Genomic DNA, 9,791 nt, shown 5'->3' on the forward strand with positions numbered 1-9,791 from the left:
AGCTCCTCGCAGGAGCAGAGCCGGCAGCCTAGGCTGTGATCTAGCTTCTGTTCCCAGAGTCCTTTTTAGTCACCGCTGAGTTTCTCTGCTGGTGTCTGAAGCTGAAACCATCAAGCTGAGCTTGTTTTACAGGCCTCTCGAAGGCGGAGGATCGACTCAGGTTTGAAGGCCGTCGTGACTTTGCAGTGATCGCTTTCCGTGTAGTTTTAATGCCGTGCTGAAAGCCCTGGCTCTGCTCTGGGGGGACTTGAGCTCAAAGGGGGCAGACACACGTACTAACTTTCTGATGGTTAAGCCGACTTAACTTTTTCGAGTCGACTTAGCATACACGTGTATGTGGAGCAGAGCCGACTTAAGTGTGGCACAAGATAATACACCTTCAAGCCCCGGGGGCTGCTCCCTGGTCTTCCATTTGCACGCTCAAGCCACGACCGGGTGCAGCCTGCCCAACTGACCAGCAAATGGACAGGGTGGGACAATCCTTTGCCTCGTGGATGGTGTGAAGGGACCACGGGGCAACCTGGGCTGTTTCTGAGTGCAGGACAACCGTCACGTGCTTGCTGGGTCATTGCGTAGCAAAGGACTGGGCCGTCTTACACAGCGCTCAGACCTGAGCTGGGTATGATGAGCTTCCTACGGCACTTGGGGTCTTCTGTGATGTATAGCTTTCCCCGGGGCAATAACCAGGGGCTTTGGGACCTAGCTTCTTTGGTAAAAGTGCAGGAAATCAGACCTGGCTTGGTCCTTAAGCTGCAGCAGGCCTGTCTGGGGCAGGAGCCGGAGAGCCCCCTGGGTAGGGATTAAGCTGAGTGTAGCAGGGGGAGCTCCTGGATCCTAATGCTGGATCCTCCGTGCCTGGCTGCAGCTGGCACAGCGTCGCTGGAGCCCACGTGCCGTGCTCGCCTTCCCTGTGCCTGCCATGGGGCTTGATAAATGCCTCTGAATCTACCTAGCAGCAGGCGCTCATTATCTCGGGCTGCTGCTCTCTTTCCCCTGCCATTAACTCTTAATGAGAACAAAACCCTGTCATTACGGCCTCTGTAATTTCCCCTCCCTGCGCTCCTCGGCTGGGCTCCCGCAGCCGCTTGAGAAGCTGCGACGATGCCAATGCCAGTTGTTTCCGCTGGCAGCGAATGTGCCCGGCCCTGGGATTCATCGAGGCGGGTCCTTTCCTGGGCGGATGCATGGGTGGGCTCCCTGGGTGTTTTCCAAGCATTGGAGGCAGGGGCGGTATCAGCCCAGGCACTGCCCACCCTGCCCCGCTGTCTCAGTACAGCTGTGCTAACCCCTGGAGAAGGGCAGCGGGTGTCCATCCTTCTCGGCGGGGTCTGTCCAACAGGTACAAGCCGAGGGGGATCTCAGAAAAAGTCTCTCCCGTTGTCAGCCCCCGAGACAGCCACCTCCCGCGGGTGTCGGAGCCAAGCCAAGGGTGGTTACCGCTGTGCTGGTTTCCGTCCGTGGCCTCGGCCGTCTTCGCTCACTCAAGGCATGAGTCCTTGCCACACACTTCAGCCCCTGCCTGGGGCTAATCCAGGCCCCTAGCATTGCCCGATTCAAATCCCTGTATAAAGGAGGGGGTCGGAGCAGGCTTCCCCCTGGTCCTGCCCCTGGCTGTGGTGGAGACGGGCTCTCTATCACCCCTGCCACGGTCAGGGTGTGTGCCCCCACCCCTTAAATCCAACTGGTGCTTGGTCATTGGTGTGGATCTCCCTATTGCACGCTCCTCACCCTCTCCCCTTGGGACAGGACAGAGGGAAGTCTTGAGGGCCCCTGATCCCATTAGGCTGTGGAGGTGGGCAGAGAAGCAGGGCTCCCACCCCCCCACCCAGCACAGAGGTGCTTGTTAACCCTGGCTGAGGAGCTGCTTGTCCCCAAATCCTGGAGGAATCGGGGAGATTACAGCTCGGAGCGGCGCTGCTCGCAGGACGAGGCAGCCGGGCACAGCCCGGGTGCAGAGACACGGCTGCCCCCGTCCCCCCTTCCCAGATTGTGCGCAGCCTTGCACGCTTATCGAAGGAACGTGGCGTTCCACCCCATCCCGGTAGCGGTCCCAAGGCTGCCCTCTCTCCCCCACTGAGGCTCCCCTGCTTTCTGATAAGATAAGAAGAGCTGCAGAAAATGCTTTTCTTTCAAGTGCCTGGAAACCGAGCTGGTTGGTGGCACGGCCTCTCCGTGAGCTCAGCCCTCCAGGGTCATACCATGCAGGCCCGTTGGAAGTCTCCCATCCCCTCTGATCCTCGCTGCCGCGCACGTGCATTTTCACAGACCTGCATCTGGGCTACCCAGGAGAGCACACCATTCGCCGCTATGCCTGAAGAAGGGTGTTTGTGCCTTAAAGCTTGCAAAGAACCATTTTTCCAACTCTTTAGTTGGTCTAATAAAAGAGAGCACATCTGCCCAAAGAACCTTGTCTGCCCATTTGAAAACACCCTCAAGGCTAGATAATGAGACCTTTGCTTGCATGCATGGGAAGGGCTCTGGCCTGATTACACGTGGAACGAGCAGAGGGGGGATGCTGGGAGTCTAAACAGAGCCCGGGATGTCGGATCCAGCGCTCAGGGCTGTTTATGGAAGGCTTTAGAGGAAAACGCTGACTCCTCAGCAGAGCCTAGGGTGAAAAATTTCCATGTCGAGAAAGCCTGCAGCATTTGCAGACTGGGGGGAGGAGCGGGGGTGCAAACATGGAGCCGAATGGGAGGGAACGGAGAAAGGGGACATTCATGCGGAAGCTCAGCAAAACCCTCCCGCCGCGGTGAGGAGCCAGCGGTTTCCCGTCCCCCCGAGAGGCTGACGCTATGTCCTGTCAGCCCGCCAGCTCTCCGGAGGGGCCCCTCTGCAAACCAGGCCCAGGCGCAACCCTGCAAAAGTGGTGTCCGGAGCCGGTCCTTCCCGCTGGGGGCGAGAGGAGGGTCATCAGGTGTAATGAGTGCGTCCCCGCTCTGCGAGGTGAGCCCACATCTGGCAGGGAGCCGGGGCAACCGGAGCAGCCTGAGGTCTGGGCGGAGGTCTGGCTAAGCTCCTCTCTGGACCAGACCTAGCTCTTCCCTTTCTGCCTGGGGAGATGGTTGTCCCTTGGGTGGAAAGACACGAGGACCCCAAAGCCTTGTGCCCATGAAAAGGAGTTATTCATTGGCTTTTCCACCCTCTCTCATTACCAGGCAGCCTTCTGGGTTATATGTAAACCCCAGAGCACATGGATGAACCACCCAGGAAACAGGAGGATGTCCCAAATTGCGGCGACAAGGAGAAGGTGGCTTTTGGAGACCGATCGTCCTTCTGAAGGCGGGTGGGGAAAGGCAACAGGGTTCGGCTCTGGGCATCTCAGGACTTCTTTCCTGGGGAACAAGCCTACCGGCCTATGGTCTCTAGAGACCTGAAGGCTGGCATCTGACCCGAGGGGATCCAGCGGATGGAAGGGCAGGGCTTGCCTGGCTCGGGCTCCTCCATTTCATGTTTAAATCGGGCTGGAAAAATAAAAAGCAACCCATCCGCCTCAGCACAGGGCGCAGGTCGAGCGATACCTGCCATGCCAGTGTGTCCTCCCAGCTCCCCGGCATTGCTACGGGCCGGGAAGCCGGGGTGGGGTGCGCTGGCCTTGCCGGCAGGCTCACCCACCCCCTTCTCACATTGCTTCGACATTCCTGCGCGAGCCGTCACCCTGGCTGGTTGCCTCCAGAGCTCTCGAGAGGCGGCTCGAGGCCTTTCCACAGGGTATCGCTGCGTGTAAACACCCTTCCCGATTGCTCTCCAGCCCCGCGCTGAGCAGGCCAGCTATGACAGCTACCCCCACATAAGTTCATGATCCCTTCAAGGGGATGGGGAGCTGGGGGATGCCTCTCTGCACTGATCTCCACAGCCCTTGAGATGCACCCAGCCCCACGGACATCCAGTCCTCGGTTGCAGAATACCCTCCGCCTGCCAGCCTGCAGACCTGATGAGACCCTTTTGGCACCGGATGCAGCGACTGGGTCTCTGCTATGCCTCCCAGTGCCACCCTGCCCCGGGGAACAGCCACACAGCAGGGGAACGAGGACATGCCACCACCAAGAGCAGCTGTTCGGAGCCTTGCCCCCCAAAGAGGTGCCAAAATCAGCAAGAGCACATCTGCTAAACAAGCCTAATGAATGGTGTTAGGAAGCGCACGCGGCCGCCAGCGTGCAAGGAGTTTATTTCAGAGCTCTTTTATAAACCGGGTCGGAAAGGTGGTCAGGATAAAAATAAAGAGCCCAACTCCTCTCCCCCAGGCCGCTGGCGAATGCGGCAGCGCTGGGCTGGGCTGTTGTTTTGCATCTCCTTTCTCCGGCAACTGCTGCCAGCACTGGCTCAGCACTTGGCGCCCCGCTCCAGCCGCAGAGAGTGAAGCTATTCAGCTGTTTTGCTAAAAGCAGATGGGAAAGGCAAAGAAAACAAAATCCAGCGAGCTGTAGAAATGCAGCTTTAGTGGCTGAACGCATTTGCAAGAGACAGCTCGCGCCCTGCGGCTTCCTTGGGCTGAGAGATCGTTTATCTGGCTGATTAGCACCCGGAAGTGGCATTCGGGGCAGCGGCAGGGAGCAGGTTGGGCAACATCTCTTGTGAATGAGCTGTACAAACAAAGGGTGCTAAAGGGTTGGGGCTAAGGCGCCGTGCAAGCATCTAGCTCGCTGGGTCTCCCCGGCAGAGCGTTTGCCGGCTATGCCAGGAAGAGCCGCTGTGCATTGCCAGCCACGTGTCATCCAGGCCAAGTCTTGGGGCACGTACTAGTCTCTCATGTGGGCAAGGAAGGTAGCTCCTGAACTATCCACCGTGAGTTTTTGGTGAAGCAACCGATACTGGCTTCTGGATACCCTAGAGTCTGCTCCTGTCTGTGTTTGTGCCTGCTCGTGACGGTAGCAGTTTGTGCCTGAACGCTTGCGAAGAACAGTATTTCCACCGATTTAGTTGGTCTAATAAAAGATATTACATTTACCCAAAGAATCTTGTGTCCTTGGAAGACACTTCACGAACACCAGCACTCAGGCTGAGCTGGATTTTACCCTGTTAGGAGGCAGAGGGGCTGCCGGGACATTACTGAAAGCAGAATTAAACCTGCTGGGAAATGTTGCAATGTTCAAACCCTTCCAGACTGATCTGGCTGTCCCTGCAAGTACAGCATTCCTCATGCAACACACTCACTTGGATTTCGGGCCAGCCATGACTGTAAACAGCTGGACGACAACACGTGTATGGCCAATAGACCGTGTTCCCTTGCAGAAGGGAGAGCCAAGGGAGTGGAGGGTGTGGATAAGTACTCTCCTAGTTAGAGCAGACAACCTGGTCCTCTCTCAGATCCCTATGCCCCTTTCTCCCCAAAAGCCTTGTTTGCTGTCCTCAGGTAGCTGAGAGCAGGATTTAGTCAGGACAGCCCATTGTGAGTGGGTGCGGGCTGGGATTAGCTCTCATTGCATGCGCTGCTTGTTGAATGTGCCCTGCATGGCACTGAGAAATAATAGAGCAGGCTGGGCTGTTTGCTTATACTAGAAGTCCTGTACAGCACTTGTACACGTCACGAGAGTCTGGCACAGTCTGGCAGGACCTAGTGCTCTGTGCAGGCAAAGTTCAGAAAAGGGATAAGCTGAAGGGGGGGCTCCGCTGGGGGTGTATTGGCAGAAGGACCTTGTCTCAGCATGTTGAGAGATAACTGTTTGGATTGCAGGCTGACGTGTCAGGGAGTTGGCTCCTGCCTCCCCTCTCCTCCGGCCCCCCAAAGCAGGCTCTTTTCCAGACCCTGCAACAGTATTTCAGTGATAAGGAGCAGCCTGCCACATTTTGGTCACTACCTGCTAGTGCTGTGGGGTGATGCTATAGATCCAATGTGTTCTCCTGGGCTTTACTTTCATCCCTTTTGCAGGAGCTGGAAGCTGCAGGAGCAGGCTCCGTGGCCCTTTGAAAACTAGAACGAACAGCTGGAAGTTTTTAGCCCTGAGCCCATCTAGGGAGGGGTTTTAAAGTCATTCCCAGGACAGTTGCTTGGAAGAGAGCTGACCCAGGGTGGGGGAGTGGGGCTGGCCAGCATGCTCTTCCTCCCAAGCAGCCTTTTCCAGCATGTGTCCTCTTTTGCCTAGAGCCCTCTGCTCACTAAGCTGTCCTGGAGCTCCATCCACTCCATGCATTGACCTGGTATTGCAGTGCTTCCAGGACCGGTGCAAAACAAATTTTTAAAAAAAAGCTGTCCTGGAGCCAGGCAAGAGTTGGCTTCATGCTATGTTCTGGCCTCCTCATTGCACCCCAGGACCCACAGCTTGTTCTTCACCAAAGACCAGCTGTGCCCATGCTGCAGCTCTTGCAGAGGGTCCAGCAGCAAGGAGAGCGTGGAGAAGGCTGACAGGTCTCTGGGGCAGTTTCCGCTCTGTATGTAAGCAGCTGCATGGCTCCAGCTGCAGTCGGTTCGAGGAGGGTCATGGGATGCTTTGGGAAGAGGCAAAGCAAGCAGAGGACTTGCTTCAGGTGGTAATATCATTCACTTCACCCGTCTGAAAAGCCAGGGGCCAGAGTGCTGGGTACAGCCAAGCAGAGGGTGGGTAGTCCTTCTGCCAATACATCCCCAGTGGAGCCCCCACTTTGGCTTATCCCTTTTCTGAGCTTCGCCTGCACAGAGCACCAGGTCCTGCCAGACTGTGCCAGACTCTCGTGACGTGTACAAGTGCTCTACGGGACTTCCTGTGTAAGCAAACACCCGCCGGAGGCTCCGCTGAGACCCACTCAGTTCATCTCGCTGCAGTTGTGAACGGCTGGTGGAAACCCCATTCAGCAAACTGTGTTAGCATCCGGGGTGAACGAGCAGTGTAGCTGCCTCCGTAGCAAAGTGCACGAAACATTTGGTGTGTTGGAAGGCAGGAAGGGTTAACAGAACCAAACAGTCCCTTGGGCTGGCGTGGCCAAGGCACACCGGTTTCTTAACCAACAGTGCACAAGGGAATGATGTGGCTTCCTCACACCCAGCTTATTTGGACTCTCCAGCCTGAATGATCCTTTGCAACTGGGGCACCATGAGCCCAGAGCAAGGCCTGCCCTCCTTCCTCCAAGGAAGACACCTTAGCTGCCTGGCTACGCTGCCCCTCTGTTGTATCAGGTTATTAGATTTTCTATCAGCTGAAATTTGGGGTTAGAGCCCTTCTTGATGTCATTTGCTTTCCTCTCCAAGAAACCCCATTACATCCAACCCACCCAGAACAGGCAAGTAGCATCTGGGTTGTTTATGGCGCGTACAGAGAGAAATACTGCTGCATTGTCACATACAGCTGCATGGCTGCAGTGGGGGAGGATGTAATGTCCATCCTGTTTTAATCCCTCTGCTCTCCCTGATGTAAAGTGGGCATTAGTGATAGCTTTATCTGGAGGATTTCACAGTGGGTCTCCAGAGACAATGCCGAGGGACATTAGAGATAGACATGACATTAGATAGACATTAGATAGACATGACAGCCTTTGGTGCCTTCTTTCTTGCTTTTGGCCCCTTTAAGAGATGCCGGTGTGCACAACTCCACCACAGCAGGGAAAGCTCGACAGCTGCGTGCCTCAGCCCCACTGCTTCCCCGCCGGGGAAGGCAGCTCTCAGCCAGGGCAGCTGACCTCCCACGTGCACCCGATTTATTTATTTTTTGCAAAAATATTTATTTAATACTTTATAATATATATATACAGCTCCACCTCCTGCTGCTGACTCCTTCGCCGAGACAAGCTGGAGGTGTGTTTATCGGTGTAGACGACCAAGGGAGACGGGTCCCTATGGAGGAGTCCGAGCTCGCTCGACCAAAATCAATCAGGAGCACTGCTGTCTTGCCTTCCCGCCTGCTATAGGGACCCCGTGGCATTCAGAAGCTGGTTGAATCCCTTGGGACCCCTCACGCAGGAAGGCGCTTTTAGGGAGATCTAACTGCAAGGTGATGCAAGATAAGCTTTGTTTCGCGGCCCCGCTGTTAGCCAGATGCACAAACAGCTCACACTGGCAGCACGAGCACTGCTGTGAAGACGTGCAAACCACCCCCCGCCTCCACCAGCACCTCGGCCTCATGTCTGCTGCAAGTGCACCCGCATGCACCCCCCCCAGAGCAAATCTGTGCACTGTGGATCTGGGACTGATGTCTGGTTACGGTAATAATAGCTCATCTGTGAGCCATACCAGTGGGGACGTGGCCTCCCGGGAGCCTGCTGCCCTCGGTGAACCACACCCTGGGGCGGCTCTCTTGCCGTGCCCGGCTGCGGGGCAGGCGGCTCGGCCCAGCTGGCAGCTGCACGGGAAGGAGCTGGGGGTGGCACGGAGCAAACGCAGAGCGGAGACAGCCAGGACAACCGGCCGCCGAGGGAGGGGAGCAGGGGAGCAGGGTTCCCCCCATGCTGCAGGGGAAACCGAGGACAAGGAGACCGCATCGTGTGCGGCACCCCAGGGCTGTTTTCACCTCAAAATCCCTCTCCCTGTCCTCACCCGGGGTCTTGTTTCGCTCAAGACAACTCATTTCCCTCCTCTCCCTTCTTGCTGCCTGTTTAAGGAGGGTAACAGGACCCCACCTGCTGCGGAGGACAAGCCCCGGCCTGGCAGACACACACAGGAGAACAAGGGGCCCTGTCATTCGGGAGCTGCCAGCTCGCCGAGGCCCGGCGTCCTATCTTTGGACGTTACCGGGAGGCACGGCCCCCACCCAGGGATGCTCATCAACGTGCCTATTTAGGAGGGCCAGTGCCTGTTTATCGAAGCAAAATAGCCATCCCTTTGCCACCCCCACCACAGATGCTCTCCCAGCCAGGGGTCAGGAGGTGCAGACCTGGTCTGGCGGGGACGGTCTGTTCGCAGAAAAGCCATCCCAGGCTTTTGCCCCGTTGTTGCATCCCTCGCTCACACGGTGGAGAGCTGAGTTTGCACAGCCTCCAATGTGGCTTTGCTCCCAGCGAAGGGCACTACGTTATTGCACTGCTCTTGGTCCCCGTCTTAGCCCTGCTACCCTCTCCCCCCCATACAGGTCATCCATGGCTGCAGGCAGGATGGACCCAGCCCTCAAATCTCACCCTCCAAAGGGGCCTGGAGTGGAGGAGAGCCTCGGAAGAGGCTGGGAAGGGGAAGGCAGCCACCCCCTTATAAAAGCCCCGAGAAATGCAAAGGGGAATGGGAGCTGCACAGGCTGCACGGCGAGTTCGCAGAAAGGGACGTGGGCTGTTTGTCTCCGTTGTGGAAAGTGAGCTGCGTCTGGACTCAGCCTGCCCAGAGACCGTGATTCACCAGGGAGTCACCACGGCGGCTCCGTTCCTGCCTCCTCCAGGCAGGCTCCCACTGACATTGCTCCATCTGCCCTTGCTCGCCTCGAAGTACATCAGCTGCCCCATCACCAGCATTGCTCAGAGGGCAGCTGGAAACCCAGCGAGGCCACACAGAGCGCTCTTGGCTGTTCCCAGGCCAGGCCCAGCCATAAGCAATGGCAATTACTTAATTGCCATGTGCAATTACTTCTGCTCCGTAGTTCTGCACTGACTATGGCCTCATGCATCGCCACTCCAACGCACTTGATCTCCTCGGGCGCATCCAGACGCGCAGCACGCGGCGCTGCAGATCTGTCTGCGGCGTTGCACACATTGCACATACGGGCATTCCCCGCACTGCTAATTTGCAGCATGGGGGGGTGTCTGATCCTGGGAGATACTAGGTTCAAAAAAACCCATGCTACTAAAAAGCAGGGGGGTGCACGTAGCACCAGCACGTGCTGCCCAAAACTGGAGCCTGGCTGGCCAGACCTGCACTCCTGGAGGCCCCCAGCACCCCAGGTAAGGCCACTGGGGCCAGC

Source organism: Crocodylus siamensis, chromosome 10 (assembly GCF_052110815.1).
Source record: "Crocodylus siamensis isolate JL-2025a chromosome 10, ASM5211081v1, whole genome shotgun sequence".
NCBI classification, from domain to species: Eukaryota; Metazoa; Chordata; order Crocodylia; family Crocodylidae; genus Crocodylus; species Crocodylus siamensis.